The sequence below is a fragment of the Phyllobates terribilis genome, unplaced genomic scaffold (assembly GCF_046119375.1).
Source record: "Phyllobates terribilis strain yellow unplaced genomic scaffold, ASM4611937v1 Scaffold_1__5_contigs__length_1240528914, whole genome shotgun sequence".
In the NCBI taxonomy this organism is placed as follows: domain Eukaryota; kingdom Metazoa; phylum Chordata; class Amphibia; order Anura; family Dendrobatidae; genus Phyllobates; species Phyllobates terribilis.
The window spans coordinates 112,803,094-112,819,471 of NW_027362761.1; positions in this window are offsets into that span (position 1 = coordinate 112,803,094).

A 16,378-nucleotide genomic window follows, 5' to 3' on the forward strand; every position below is an offset into this window, starting at 1 on the left:
ATGGCTTCCAGATTTCAGGCAGTCATTGTCTGCAAAGGTTTCTCTACAAAGTATTAAAAATAAACATTTTAGTTATGGTAAAGTTAATTTGTCCAATTTCTTTTGAGCCCCTGAAATGAGAAGGCTTTGTAGAAAAATGGTTGTAATTCCTAAACATTTCACAGGTTAGTTTTGTTCAACCTCCTTCATTAAACCTAAAAGTCTACACTTCCATTCCATCTCAGTTGTTTCATTTTAAATAAAAAAGCAGTGGCATGCAGAGTGCAAATCCTGAAGATTCAGCCACTGTCCAAATATTTCTGGACCTAACTGTATTTATATAGGCTTGCCTTCTCTTTATTGAGTTTGCATCATGATTAATAATGAGAAAAATTTTCTTGGGATGCAGATCCTCTGGAGGAAAACTTCACTCCATAGTTACTTGTACAACTAACAAAAAATGCCCATTAGACAGATGTTAGTAAACAAAACACGTCAGAAAGGACATCCTCAATAACAACATCCTGACTTCAAAGTTATTACCATGAGAGTGTTGTTAATTTACTTCTAATTAAGGTTATAAATAAATATTTTATAGCAAATGAACCCAAAACGTACATTGAAATAAAATTGTCATTCCTTGCATAAACTCTGCTATTATTATTATTACTATTATTATTAGTAGTACTGTCAATCTCTTACTAGTAGAAATGAGCGGATCGATTTGTGGAGCATTGAGATTGAGAAATTGAGTACCTGAAATTTGCGTTAATTTGAACATTTTGAGTTTCTATTCATGGTTTGCAAAAAAAAAACCTTCCCTGGCATCATTTCCCACTCTGCTAAAGCATTAGAGAGTGTGTCAATGTCATTTTACATTGCCACATAGGCTTCAAATAATGCTCTGCAGCTATAACATCTTATTGATTATCATACCTTGGTGGTCAGTACTTGAGTCAACACAGATCGCCGATTCCTAACAAACAGTTTGTATGGTAGAGTCATTTTCTATCTCCAGAGTCCCTGGGTAAGTCTCTCTCTTCTGTAGAATGTAAGCTCTTATTATCAGCGGGGTCCTCTCTTTCTCTCTCTCCTATAGAGTATAAGCTCTTATGATCGGCAGGGTCTTTTCTCTCTCTTCTATAGAGTGTAAGCTGTTATGGTCATCAGGGGTGTCTCATTCTCTCCTATTGAGTGTAAACTCTTATGGTCAGCGGAGTTCACTCTGTCCTGTAGGTTGTAAGCTCTTAAAGTCAGCAGAGTCCTCTCTCTCTCCTCTAGAGTGTAAGCTCTTAAAGTCAGCAGGGCGCTCTCTCCTGTAGAGAACTAAACTTCTAAACTTCTCCAGCACTGCCTCTCGGTTGCTGCCTCTGTTCTTTGTTGAAAGGCCTCAATAGTGATGTTACAAATACAGACCAAGTGGCCATAACATCACCACTTCCCAATGATTATCACAGATTTATAGTGAAAGCCTATGGGAATAAAAAAACATATTCCTGGTAAACCCCTTTAACCTCTTAGCACGAGATACAGTACATGTACATCACATCAGGGGTCACCATATACTGGGGGAGCTCAGTAGCTGAGCTCACTCCACACGCAGTAGCTTGAGTACATAGTCATAGCCCTCATCTGTCTTGAATAGCTGTGAGTAAAGTTAATCATTTAGATGTCAGTATAAGGGGCCTAAAAAGATGAAAAAAAGAAAAAACCTGTGGTCTATGTAAATATAAAATGAATGATACTGAATGATAAGTGCCGCGCAGAAAAAAAATAAAAACACCAGAATTGTTGTTTTTTTTGGTCACCACACCTTCCTAAAAAATGTAATAAAAACGATCAAAATTTTGTATGTACCTCAAATTGGTATCAATAAAACCATCCGTTCTCCACGAAAAATTCAAGCTTACCGACTGAAAAACATTACAGGTCTTGGAAAATGGTGACTGAAACCAAATATTTTTTTTACAATCTTTATAATTTTTTTCACCACTTAAAAAACATTTAGGTAAGTTAGCATCAATGTAATCATACTCACCCAGAGAACAATGTTTCCATTTAATTGTTACCATATAATGAATACCATAAAACCAACCCCCCCCCCAAAAAAAATGACAGAATTGTATTTTTTCCTTATTTGATCCCACTTATATATTTTTTTCTGTTTCTCAGTACATTGTATAGTAAAATGGTTGGAATAATTCAAAACTACAACTCGTCACCAAAGAAAAATCAAGCCTTCACATGGCTATTGCCTGAAAAGTAAAAAGTTATAGCTCTTTGAAGAAAGGGAGGGAAAATGCAAACATATTTTTTATGTATTTCTAGTTTTATCTTAAAAGAAAATTAAAAATTAAATACATGGAATATAAAAACAGCATCAAATTGCAAAGTGTTTAATTCAAAGTCCTAGCCCACACTTCTCTTTTGACAGATGTCCTTTGCACCAGGACTTGTAGGTTAGTAGATTTCAGGCTAACTATGAACTTTCCCAAAATATAAAATTTTTATGTGTGCTAATCATAAACTGAAATTTACCATTCCCATTAATTATAAATGTAAAACAGCAAACCACAGTTATATTAGCCGCATTACATGTAAAAATATCAGATATCATAGTATAATGATAAAGTGAACTTTAATTCAGAGTATAAAACTTTGGTCATTTTTATGCCATGGACATTATCAATCCCAAACATGTATGTCTATGTCAAAAGCAGTGAAGAACGCTGATTTTGTTTTTGGGCATTAGTCCCCTTTTTAAAGTGTATAACAAAATATTTAAGTCATCTAGATTACAATCCACAGTAAATGTCAAGGAACTCTTGTAACCCTTCTCTTTTTGTCCTACTCCAGTTGTGAAATAGGAATCACAATGAGCTGACACATTGCTGCACTGAAACTTATTTTCTAAATTCGAAATGGTTTGTCATATGCACGATTAGACCTTGTTGAACTTGTCCTTGTATGGCTGAATTGCTGAAACAGAAAGAGTCCTTTGATAAACTTTAAATCAAACAATGTTTTATTTCTTCACAATGGAGCTGAACTTGTTTCATAACACCCTGTCCTAAAATTGGTATTATCAAGTAGACTTCTCAAGCTGACAGTCCCAGAGTCCCCACTAAAGAGCGTCCCCTTGAATAGTGAATTTTACCTTGATAAACAGTACCCTAGTCACAGAGTGCTCCCATACAAAGTGCCCCAGCCGGAGAAGCAACTTGTGCAGTGCAATAGGCAGAGAAGGTTTCCATGTAGTGTGCTACTGTAAAAAGTGCTCAAGTAGACAGTAGAAGTATTTTGTGCTGGAGGAACAGAATTACAGGTGCATCTCACTAAATTAGAATATCACAAAAAGTTAATTTATTTCAGTTCTTCAATACAAAAAGTGAAACTCATATATTATATAGAGTCATTACAGACAGAGTGATCTAATTCAAGTGTTTATTTGTGCTAATGTTGATGATTATGGCTTATAGCCAATGAAAACACAAAAGTTATTATCTCAGTAAATTAGAATACTTTATAACAACAGCTTGAAAAATGATTTTAAAATCCGAAATGCTGATCTACTGAAATGTATGTTCAGTAAATCCACTCAATACTTGGTCGAGGCTCCTTTTGCATCAATTACTGCATCAACGCGGCATGGCATGGAGGCGATCAGCCTGTGACACTGCTGAGGTGTTATGGAAGCCCAGGTTGCTTTGATAGCAGCCTTCAGCTCATCTGCATTGTTAGGTCTGGTGTCTCTCATCTTCCTCTTGACAATACCCCATAGATTCTCTATGGGGTTAAGGTCAGGCGAGTTTGCTGGCCAATCAAGCACAACAATGATACTGTTGTTTTTAACCCTTTCGCAACCTTGGGTTTTGTCGTTTTTGCTTTTTCGTTTTTTGCTCCCCTTGTTCCCAGAGCCATAGCGTTTTTATTTTTTGGACAATATGGCCGTGTGAGGGCTTATCTTTTGCGGGACAAGTTGTACTTTTCAACGCCATTACTAGTTTTACCATATCGTGTACGGGAAAACGGGAAAAAAATTCTAAGTGCGGTAAAATTGCAAAAAAAGTGCAATACCACAGTTGTTTTTTATTTATTTTTTTTACCACGTTCACCGAATGCTAAAACTGACCTGCCATTCTTATTCTCCAGGTCATTATGAGTTCGTAGACACCAAACATGTATAGGTTATTTTAAATTTGTTGAGCTGTTTAGTATATATGTAGCTTACCACGGGGGCCTAGGTGGTCTGAAGTTGGGACCCGGTCCTATTTGTCTACCCTCTTATATGCATTACTTCAACTTTGATATACAGTCAAGGTTTTTAATATAGACAGTGTAGGTACCGTCCCAATTTAGGGTCACCTTGCCGCTGGTGGGACGGCTTGTATACTTTTTTTGATCAAAAATAGTTCACTAAGTACCCTATATTTAATATGCAACTTTGCTTTACATTTATATATAATGATGGTAGGGTATGAGATATATTTTTTGTCTTTTGTAGGTTTTGCTTCTTTTTGCTAGTGTGAACATGCCCCTATTTCTTGCATGTGTACCATCTTAGACCTCAGTTCACATTGCTTGGTTTTTTGTCTTGTTTGCATTCTGTGCAAATTAAGGGTGTGGCATCCCCTTTGTTGAGCTGATTAGTATATATGTAGCTTACCACGGGCCTAGGTGGTCTGAAGTTGGGACCTGGTCCTATTTGTCTACCCTTTTGTATGCATTACTTCAACTTTGATATACAGTAAGGTTTTTAATATAGACAGTGTAGGTACCGTCCCAATTTAGGGTCACCTTGTCGCTGGTGGGACGGCTTGTATACTTTTTTTGATCAAAAATAGTTCACTAAGTACCCTATATTTAATATGCAACTTTGTTTTACATTTATATATAATGATGGTAGGGTATGAGATATATTTTTTGTCTTTTGTAGGTTTTGCTTCTTTTTGCTAGTGTGAACATGCTCCTATTTCTTGCATGTGTACCATCTTAGACCTCAGTTCACATTGCTTGGTTTTTTGTCTTGTTTGCATTCTATGCAAATTAAGGGTGTGGCATCCCCTTTGTTGAACTGGTTAGTATATATGTAGCTTACCACGGGCCTAGGTGGTCTGAAGTTGGGACCTGGTCCTATTTGTCTACCCTTTTGTATGCATTACTTCAACTTTGATATACAGTAAGGTTTTTAATATAGACAGTGTAGGTACCGTCCCAATTTAGGGTCACCTTGTCGCTGGTGGGACGGCTTGTATACTTTTTTTGATCAAAAATAGTTCACTAAGTACCCTATATTTAATATGCAACTTTGCTTTACATTTATATATAATGATGGTAGGGTATGAGATATATTTTTTGTCTTTTGTAGGTTTTGCTTCTTTTTGCTAGTGTGAACATGCTCCTATTTCTTGCATGTGTACCATCTTAGACCTCAGTTCACATTGCTTGGTTTTTTTTTTTTGTTTGTTTGTTTTTTTTTTATTTTATGTTTAAGTGGTGAAAAAAAATTCCAAAATTTGGTAAAAAAAAATAAAAAAAAATAGCGCCATTTTCTGAGACCTGTAGCGTCTCCATTTTTCGTGATCTGGGGCTGAGTGAGGGCTTATTTTTTGCGCGCCGGGCTGACGTTTTTATTGGTAACATTTTGGGGTAGATAGGATGTTTTGATCGCCCGTTATTGCATTTTATTGCAATTTTGCGGCGACCAAAAAACGTAATTCTGGCGTTTAGAATTTTTTTCTCGTTACACCGTTTACCGATCGGATTAATTCTTTTTTTATATTGATAGATGGGGCGATTCTGAACGCGGTGATACAAAATATGTCTATGTAGGGTTTTTTTTTTATATTTTATTTTGAATGGGGCGAAAGGGGGGTGATTTAAACTTTTATATTTTTTTTATTTTTTTTATATTTTTAAAACCTTTTTTTTTCACTTATTGCATGCTTCAATAGTCTCCATAGGTGACTAGAAGCAGCAGTTGTCTGATCGGCTCTGCTACATACAGGGGACCAGCAGATCCCCTGCATGTAGCAGAAATGGTCCTGTGCTATGAGCGCCGACCACTAGGTGGCGCTCATAGCGACCAGATCATGACAACCACAGGCATCTGCTGCAGACCCTGGGTTGTCATGCCCACCCATCGGTGACCCGCGATCACGTGACGGGGTCGCCGATGGGCGGGGCTTATGACGCGCAACCCGGAAGCGCGCGTTAAATGCCGCTGTCGGAGATTGACAGCGGCATTTAACATGTTAACAGCCGCGGGTGGATCACGATTCCACCCGCAGCTGTTGCGGGCACATGTCAGCTGTTAGAATCAGCTGACATGTGCTCGGTTCAGTGAGGGCTCAGCGCAGCAAATGTGCGTACTAAGACGTCATGGGTTGTAAAGGGGTTAAACCAGGTATTGGTACTTTTGGCAGTGTGGACAGGTGCCAAGTACTGCTGGAGAATGAAATTTCCATCTCCAAAAAGCTTGTCAGCAGAGGGAAGCATGAAGTGCTCTAAAATTTCCTGGTAGACGGCTGCGCTGACTTTGGTCTTTATAAAACACAGTTGACCTACACCAGCAGATGACATGGCTCCCCAAACCATCACTGATTGTGGAAACTTCACACTAGACCTCAAGCAGCTTGGATTGTGTGCCTCTCCACTCTTCCTCCAGACTCTGGGACCTTGATTTCTAAATGAAAATTGGAACTCTGGGACCTTGCGGAGTGTGTCAATGACTGCCTTCTGGACATCTGTCAAGTCAGAAGTCTTCCCCATGATTGTAGAGCCTACTGAAACAGACTAAGGGGCCTTTTTAAATGCTAAGGAAGCCTTTGCAGGTGTTTTTTGTTAATTATTCTAATTTACTGAGATAATGACTTTTGTCTTTTCATTGGCTGTAAGCCATGATCATCAACATTAACAGAAATAAACACTTGAAATAGATCACTCTGTTTGTAACGACTCCACATAATATATGAGTTTCACTTTTTGTATTGAAGAACTGAAATAAATTAACTTTTTGATGATATTCTAATTTTGTGAGATGCACCTGTATCTCATGAACGTTATCCTACCCCCAGAGTGCTCCTAGAAAGCCATGATGCTATGATACATAGTGCCATAAGAAAAAAATGTCCATATTCATACTTCCATTGGCAGAGAATGCTCTTGTTCACAGGACAACAGACAGTGGGTTCCCCCATGTAGAGTGCTATAGGCAAAGAATTCAACATATAAAAAGAGATCAGCAACAGTGAAGTGCTCTGTTTGTCTGCAAAGGTCACACACTGATTACAAAACGGACAACCAACTTTATGGGAGACCCTCTGGCCTATTTTATGCTTTGTTCAGATGACTTTTATGTGCCTTAGGGTTCACTCACACTGGCGTATAACCCGGATGGGTGCAATCCAATAAAAAATCAGATGGCACTCAAACCAATGTTATTCAATGAGGCAGTGCAGATCTGTGTGTTTTTTTCTGAGTTGTATTCGGCATGAGAAATAAAATTGCAGCTTGCTGAGATTTCACCCCAAAATCGGACAGTGCGGGAAAAAAATCGCATGCCATGCGGACCATCAGTATAACATCAGATTTTTACAGATACATTATAATTCTGTAGCATAGGAAACTGTAAATGGTCCTGTAAAAGATTAATAGCTGCTGAGTAAAAAAACAGATTGTATACGGACAATACAAGGATGACAAGTGAGAAAAAAATCGTCCCACTCTCCTGGATCAGAATGGGACCGTTTTTTTTATACGCAAGTGTGAGCGAACCATTATAGTGAAAAAATACTACTTTATGGTGCCTGCATAGTACCATATACATTGTGTTCAGCATTGTTTTGACAATATCATCATTTTTATGCATATTTTCCAACTCCAAGCTGTATAAACTTCAATGATTATTGGATGAAGCAGATCAGGTAATGTGTATTTGTGTAATGAGGGAGAGTGCGGCCTAAGGCTGCGTGCCCACGATGCGTTTTTCATGCGTTTCCGCTGCGGAATTTCCGCAGCGGAAATGCATCAAAAACGCTTGGTAATCCGCACCCCATGGTCCCCAATGGCATTCCGCAATGTCAATGCACATGCTGCGGATTTTTCCGCAGCGTTTCTGCAGCGCTCATAAATCCGCAGCATGTTCATTAATTTTGCGGAAGCGCAGCGGAACTGCCGCCATTGACTTGCATTGAGACGCATAGAGTCCGTGTCTGTACATTTGTACAAGCGGCTTCTATGCGTCTCTATGTGCGGATGGTACCCAGTTCTGGAGGAGAGAAGACTCTCATCCAGACCTGGGTACCATTGTACCTGTAAAAAAAAGAATAAAATAATAAATAAAGTTTATATTCACCTTCTGACGTCTTCTCTCTGAATGCCAGCATCGCTGAAGGACCTTCGGTGACGTCACAGTCATGTGACCGCAGGCCCTTCAGCGCTGTGTCTCGCGATATGCCGGCACCCGGGAACCAGACAGGAACGAGCGCTGCAGCCACGCCGGGGCATCGGGGGTGAGTATAGCTTTATTTTAACATTGTTTAACGGTCACACTATATAAATCCATGCTGTTTGCATGGATTTATATAGTGTGACCTAGTTGGCAAGCACTTTCCAAGTGATGCTAATCGTCTGGAAAGCGCTTGTCAATCTGCATGCGGAAATGCATGTGAATCCGCATGTATTCCGCATGTATTCTGCAGGAAAAACGCATGCACAATCTGCATGCGTTTTTTATGCCAGGGAGATGCAGAAATGCTGCAGAAATTTTCTGCTTCATTTCTGCATCGTGGGCACATAGCCTAAGGATCAGCATCCTTTATCAAGGTGTGCAGAATTATTAGGCAGCTTGTTTCCCTCAGGCAAAATGGGCAAAAAAGAGATTTATCTGACTCTAAAAAGTCAAAAATTGTTCCAAGTTTTACAGATTGATGAAGCAATCTTGAAATTGCTAATATATTGGAGTTTGATCACAGAACGTTTTGTTGCAAATAGTCGACAGGGTCGCAGAAGACGCTTTGCTAAAAAATTGCATATTAACTACCAAAGACTTGAGAAGCGACCAGGAAGCCATTATCCTCCAGTGCTGTCATATTACAGAACTGCAACCTCCCTGAAGTACCCATAAGTACAAGGTGTTCAGTACTCAGACACATGGCCAAGGTAGGGAAGGATGAAAACCTGACCACAACTGAACAAGACATATAAGTTGAAATGTCAGGTCTGGGCCAAGAAATATCTGAAGACAGATTTTTCAAAGGTTTCTGGACTGATGAGATGAGAGTGATTATTGCCTGGCCAGATGGATGAGCCAGTAGATGGATCAATAATTGGCACAGCCACTTCACTCAGACACCAACAATATGGAGGTGGGATACTGCTGTGGGCTGGTATTATTAAAGATGAGCTAGTTGGACCTTTTCGAGTTGAAGATGGACTCAAAATGAACTCCCAAACGTACTGCCAGTTTATAGAAAACACTTTCTTCAAGCAGTGGTATTGGAAAAAGTCTGCATTTTCCAAGAAAACCATGATTTTTGTGCAGGAAAATGTTCCATCGTATGCATCGCAGTACTCCACTGCTTCGCTGGCCAGTAAAGGCCTTAAAGATGAAAGAATAATGACATGGCCCCCTTTCTCACCTGACCTAAACCCTACTGAGAACTTGTGAGCAGTTCTTAAATAGGAAGTTCATGGTGAAGGAAAACAGTCCACCTCTCTGAACAGTGTCATTGAGGCGCTAATTGCTGCTGCCCAAAAAGTTGATCAGCAACAGATTAAGAAACTGACAGACTCCATGGTTGGAAAGTTTATAACTGTTATTAAAAAGAAGAGTGGCTATTTTGGTCACTGATATATTTTTTTAAATGTCAAAAATGTAATTTTGTATAGTTTGAGGTGTTTGCTTATTATTTTAATTTTAACAGATGAAAATAAACAATTGACATGGTAAAATTAAAATTTTTCATTTAGTTGCATAATAATTCTGCACACTAATAGTTACCCAATAATTCTGTGCACAAAAGATGAAACCTCACTTTTACTTTCTTAAATATTCGGGTTTCAGGTTTATTAAACTTTTGGATTAACCAACAGCACTGTAGTTGTTCACTAATAAAATTAATCATCAAAAATACAGTATACTGTATGGTCTGCAGAGCACTGGTGTGACTGATATTAACATTATATGGTCACTTTAAGGTGGTAATATCAGTCCTAGGACAGTGGTTGTGATTAGTGATCAGCATGGTACTATAATCACTAGTGTTTATGCTGGTGATATGTGGTTATGGTCTGGTGGAATTTGTCTGTTAATCTGCAATATTATTATTGCGGTATTATTACTAAATCTCATATAGCGGTATTATTAGAAAAATTGGTCTTGTAGTAAATCTTGATTTCCTCCAGGTAGAGTAATATTAATAATAGAGACCCAATCTGTGGCTGGGGGGTGGGGAGAGCATGGGCCTAGGTGCTTTCAAATGTCAGGGCTGAATCAGTACCATTCCGTGCCTGATCTAAAGTAATCATAATGATAACTGAATTCTCCTAATTACAAACTCCCTTCTACAGTAATTCTTATTAAAAACAAGTTTAGCATTCATTATACTGTCTAAAATATCCATTTGGGAAATGTAATTTATTATGGAAATGATAGATTGGATCTGTCTCTGTCTGCAACACAGCTATTTACTTCCAAGGCCAAATCATTTAGATAAAAATACATCTACTTAGTCTAGTATAAGGGGCATTTGAGTGTAATTATGTGATCATGGACAAATATAACGGTGGTTACAGGGCTTAGCAGCAGAAGAGGGCTCTGCTTAGGGATCGCCAATCTACTGGTCACAGTGTCATGTCTCCAATTTGGCCTATGAGGAATCGCATAAAAGTGAAGGACTACAACAAATGTTGAGTCCTGTTCTACATAACAATGATATGGCTGTGCATATAATTGTTGTCAAATACTAAAGAATCATTTTTAAATAAATATTGTGGTAGATCGGCTTACTCGGTTGCACATAGAGGTAGACACAGGAACGCTGTCTCTTTAAATCTCCCACTGGATTATTAAAGTATGCATAAACCAATGTAAAGTTCACAAAACCAAACACAGCCTTTCTGGAATAACGGGAAAGCAAAATAAAATGTATAGCACAGTCCATATACCTGTGGGAATCTGCCCTCTCAGGATACTACCGGGTTCAGCACAGTTTAACAGAACACTTCTCTGGAAGGTCACCGCCAGACCCACTGAACACCTTAGGACTCAAAAGGCTGGCTATTTATATTATAGACCCCACCCTGGGGTGGAGATATGGTGAACAGGCTCCCACCCGCTTTACAGCTGGTCACATAAAACCAAGCCCATTAAAAATGGCCAATTAACCCCTCTCAGCACTTAGTGTGCTGGAGCAAACTTCTAGGTTTCAACTCACTGAAGCTAATAGCCTCAGTAAAACATATCTCCTAGTACTTTGCTAATGACTTTGTCACAATATTGTAACATGCAGAAGTAGTGCTGTTGCTTCAAAAGCATCCAGCAACTATTACAAATAACACAAGCACAGGAGACAGGAAGTGTTGTGCTTCAGAAGCATCTAGCAACTAGAGGGGTTAACACAGTCACAGGAGACAGGGAGTGTTTTAGCAGAGCCCCGGGGGGATTGTGGGGAACTTGTTATTGTAGTCTGGCTGAAGCCAAAGAGAAAGGTAGTGTGTTATCTGTATCTGACAGAAGGCAACTGAACAGGATTCAGATCAGGAGAGAAGCTAAACACAGGTCAGATAAACTCCCTGAACAAACAGGGCAGACTATTATCAGGCAGGAAGGACTGGAAGGAATTGTGTCACAGGGATCACCTCTCTCATTAAACCCTCCCCCCTCCATCTCCATGCTGTGTACTATTGTGTCATTGTGAGGGAAAAGCCTGTGGTTGTGTATGCATAGAAGTGTGCTGCTAAGAGATCTAATCTATACTGAATTATGCTACTGAAGAGACTGTAATACTGTGCCTTGTGAAGAAACTACTGTATTGTTACTGGAGTCGGTTGCTCAAGAAACTCAGAATGTACTGTAATGAAGATTGTTGCTGTAATATCCCTGAATTGCACTGGCTGTGCTTCAGATTAAATTCCACTGTTAAATTGGTGAAAAAGACTCTTGTCAGATGTGTCTGGTCAGCAATTGAATATATCGTGTTCATGAGAGAAGCTGCAGCCTATGGTCGTCCTGAGTAACGGTTCCACCAGGATTCCAAAGAATTCATGAAACCCGTCTCGCCCTATCTGAACCTAGCAGCGTGTGTGTAACATTGGTGGCCCGTACGGGGAATCCTGAGCGGGAATTAGCATGTAGAGGGAGAAGAGGAAAAGTGTTTGGAAAACACAGTAGCACACCACCTCGATTCAACTCTGCTACACCAGTTAAAGGGGACCAGCCCTAAAGAAAACTCACTAGCAGCAATGGATGTGGAAATACAAATGGACAGAATTAGTGAGCTGCTTCTTCGGTTAACCTGTGAAGAATCAAGAACAGTAGAACAACATATAAAGATGTCAGAAGAACAGATTTCTAAAGCACACAACCTCAGGTAACTGCTAGCTGACATTAATGCAAAAATGGATGAGCTGGGGGAGAAAGAAGCTGAAGACGTCATAGGGACGTTCCTCCAGGAGCTAACACAGTTTCTAACCAGGTTGAAGTTGGAGGATGGAGGGGCGGCACCAATTACCAAAAGTGGGAATCTCCATCCACAGACAGAACTACAGGAATTGAAAGAACAATTCAAAGCCCTAACAACAGCCCTGCAGAAATCGACCAAACCCTCTGAACTAGTGAGAGACTCAGACAGAACCTTTACCCTGCTCGGGTTAGATAAATCAGGAAGACAGTCCTCTCTAACACCACAAATCACCATAAGGAAAGAATTCAAGATCCTGGGACAAATTGGAGAGTGTGAATAGAAAGAGAAACTGTCTTATATGAACTTGTTGCACCAGATCGATGCAGGCTTACAGAAAGGCTACCAGCCATATGAGATCATTGAGGGGGTGGTGAAAGCAATCAGCCCAGGACTGAACCTCCATAGTATGCTAGAAATGAGTCAATTGACCTTGCAACAGCTGAAGATGATTTTAAAAGGGCACTATAAAGAAGAAAGTACTTCAGAATTGTTCCACCGACTCATTAACCTCTCACAGAAAAAAAATTAATCACCGCAAAGTTTCTTGTTCAGAGCAATTGAACTGAAGGATAGACTGTTGTTTGCATCCAGAGATGTAGAAGCGGAGGAGAAGTTTGATGCTGGACTAGTCCAGAAGAAGTTCTTGAGATCACTGGGAACTGGGTTAATCAGCAAAGACATCAAGTTGCAGCTGAAACAGTACCTAGAAGATCCTGGCATTCTGGACGAAGTCCTAATTGAAAAAACTAATGAGGCAGCTAGTTTGGAGTCAGAGAGCGAACAGAAGTCAAAGAAAGGCTCTGCTCCTAAAACCACCAAAATGAGTCAGGTGAAGTTGGAGACCCCCGGTGGCCAGTCTGAAGATCATCATGGAGACCCTCCAATGCCACCTCCGAGAGGAAACCTTAAATCACCAACAAAAGAGAGGACCGCCTGACTGGAAGGGAGTAATAGGAGAACTGCAAGCAGTGTTGATTGAAGTGAAAAAGTTGATTATTTCCAGGCCAGAACCTGTATCCCGCAGACCCAGGAGTGGGTACCAAAACAGAAGATACCCGGCTTGTGAAGCATGCCGTTCATCAAATCAGAGTACGGTGTGTGTCCACTGTCTAAGATGTGGTGAGGAAGGACATTATGCCAAGGAATGCCAATGGTCACGGTCGTTTGGGTTAAAAGACAGGAGGTTGCCAGTGCAGGGCGACTGGTAACCGTGACACGGAGAAGGCTCCAGAAGCAAATCCAAATCTCACCAAACCCTAGAACGATGCATGAGGTAAAACGGCTGTGTCAGTACTATCCCCAAGTGTGTTCCCATCTACAACAGCTTCAAGAGAGACAGGGGCATCAGTTATTTAATGCCCAGTGCGGAGGTCAAACGATGTACTCCTGGGAGGAGGATTCCTCGGTCAGTAAAGATAGTCTCATCAGCCTAATCGGTAAAAGGTGCTTTATACAGTGCCAGCTAGATGGACTCCTGGTAAAAGCACTGTGGGACACAGGAGCCCAAGAAAACCTTTTAAATGAAGAATGGAGAAGGCGCTACCTGCCACATACCTGCCTTCGGTCGTTAAAAGAACTCTTAGAACCGGTGGAACTCCACGGCAAAACTGTCAACCAGACCGAAATCCCTTTCATAGGCTGGGTGGAAGTGACTTTCCAACTGAGGGCCATGAAGAACAGCAACACCATTGAGCTTTTGGTACCTTTTCTAGTGGCAGAGGATCCTATCCTGTGTTATAATGTAATCAGTGAGGTCATCATGAAACACAAGTTAGGGACACTGGTGGTGGATGCAGTTGCCACATCACTGGCCATACCCAATGCCGTGGCGGAAAATGTGATTCACAGAGTAAAGAAAGCACAGAATACAATGGACTTAAAAGAAGTCAAGGTAGGCTGGTGCCCAACCATCATCCTTGCACACCAAATGGTGGGGGTGAGATGTGGAGTCCGGGTAGAACCGGGAAGAAAAGTCCAGAAAAGACTGTTCGTGCCAAAAGACTCCTCATAACTTCCGGAAGGCCTAGTTCAAGGTGAGACTGTGCTTACGACTCCTACTGGTGGGTTTGCTCGAGTGACAGTACCGGTGATGAATACTATGAAACACGAAATTAGACTGGATCCAAAGACTGTGTTAGGTCACATTGAAACCGTTAAAACGGTATATCCAGCCCGTGTGAGACCCGCCCAGGGGTCTACCATGAATTCAGTCTCCCCACCAAGGAACTGGAGTTTCCAAGGGGAGGAAATTGCACGACCCACCTCAGAGTCCTGGGATCCCTTAGTATCCCTGGAACACTTGTGTGCTGAAGCGATATAGTGATTAGTGTTGAGCGAGCACTAAAATGCTCGGGTGTTCGAAGCTCGGGCCGAGCTCACCGTGATACTCAGGTGCTCGACCCGAGCAACGAGCCCAATGTTAGTCTATGGGAGACCAGAGCATTTTTGCGGCGTCACCCCCGGCAGTCTGTAGAAAGCCTAAATATGCCCAAAACGATAGTGACAGTGCTCAAAAGACATGGGGACAGCACGGGCATCGCCCCAGTAAACATTTCTGACCCCCAGGTCACTGCTGTCAACAACGTGGTCAGAGGTATTAAGCCACTTTAACGGGCTCACAATAAAACGTTCAAAAACGAAACTGAAACGGTTTTCCTGTGAAATATGTTAAGGAACTTCCTTTCCAGGGTAAAGACTTGTGTATAAGGTAAAATAAATAACCAAAAACAAAAATACTCCTCCACACCTTGGGCTATGTTCACAAGTAGCATTTTTTATGCGTTTTTGCACTTTTGTATTGCATTCACCGGGAAATGTCATTTTAACATTTTACAATCTTATCTGGCCATGTGCTGTGTGACACATGCATACAGTGCTGAAAGGCATGGGAACAGCATGGGGAAGACCGCAGGAAGCATCTCTGACACCCAGGTCACTGCCTAAAAGTGTGCCCATCAGAAGTGATCCTTTCCGCATCAGAAGATGCAGACTTACAACTATAGCCGTGCAAGTCCTTTTCCCAGGGCAGTGTTCAATCGTACCTCCCCCATTCCTTGCAATGCAAGCGCAAGTATGCAGCCTGCCACCCACCCCCAGGCTGCAATACCATACTGCTAGCTTGTTTGCACTTGAAATGGGGCCTTTTAGTTTGGAGGAGGCTGAAGCTGGCCACTACCTCATGGCTGCTTCGGCAGCGAGGTATCCATACTCAGTCCCCAGCCGCCCGGCGGCCGGGTGTCCATACTCGGTCCCCAGCTGCCTTGGGGTGGCCGGGTGTCCATAAACGGTCCCCAGCCGCCCCTATTTCTCCTTGAAACTTCCCCCACACTTTTCTTAGCCTGGCCTGCTTTAGGGCAGCATTGGACAAGCCCACCAGAGAACCAGACTCCTCCGGTGGGCCCTGGCTTCTCCATCAGGGGAGTTGAGAGTGCCAAGGTGAGGAGCATGATGATGATGATAGAAGTTAGCCTCTGCTTTGTTTTCTTGGAATGCAAGCGTAAGTGTGCAACCTGCCACCCACCCACCCCCAGGCTGCAATACCATACTGCTAGCTTGCACTTGAAATGGGGCCTTTTAGTTTGGAGGAGGCCAAAGCTGGCCACTACCTCATGGCTGCTTCGGCAGCAAGGTATCCATACTCAGTCCCCAGCAGCCCGGCGGCCGGGAGTCCACGCTCGGTCCCTAGCCGCCAGGGGGCGGCCGGGTGTCCATAC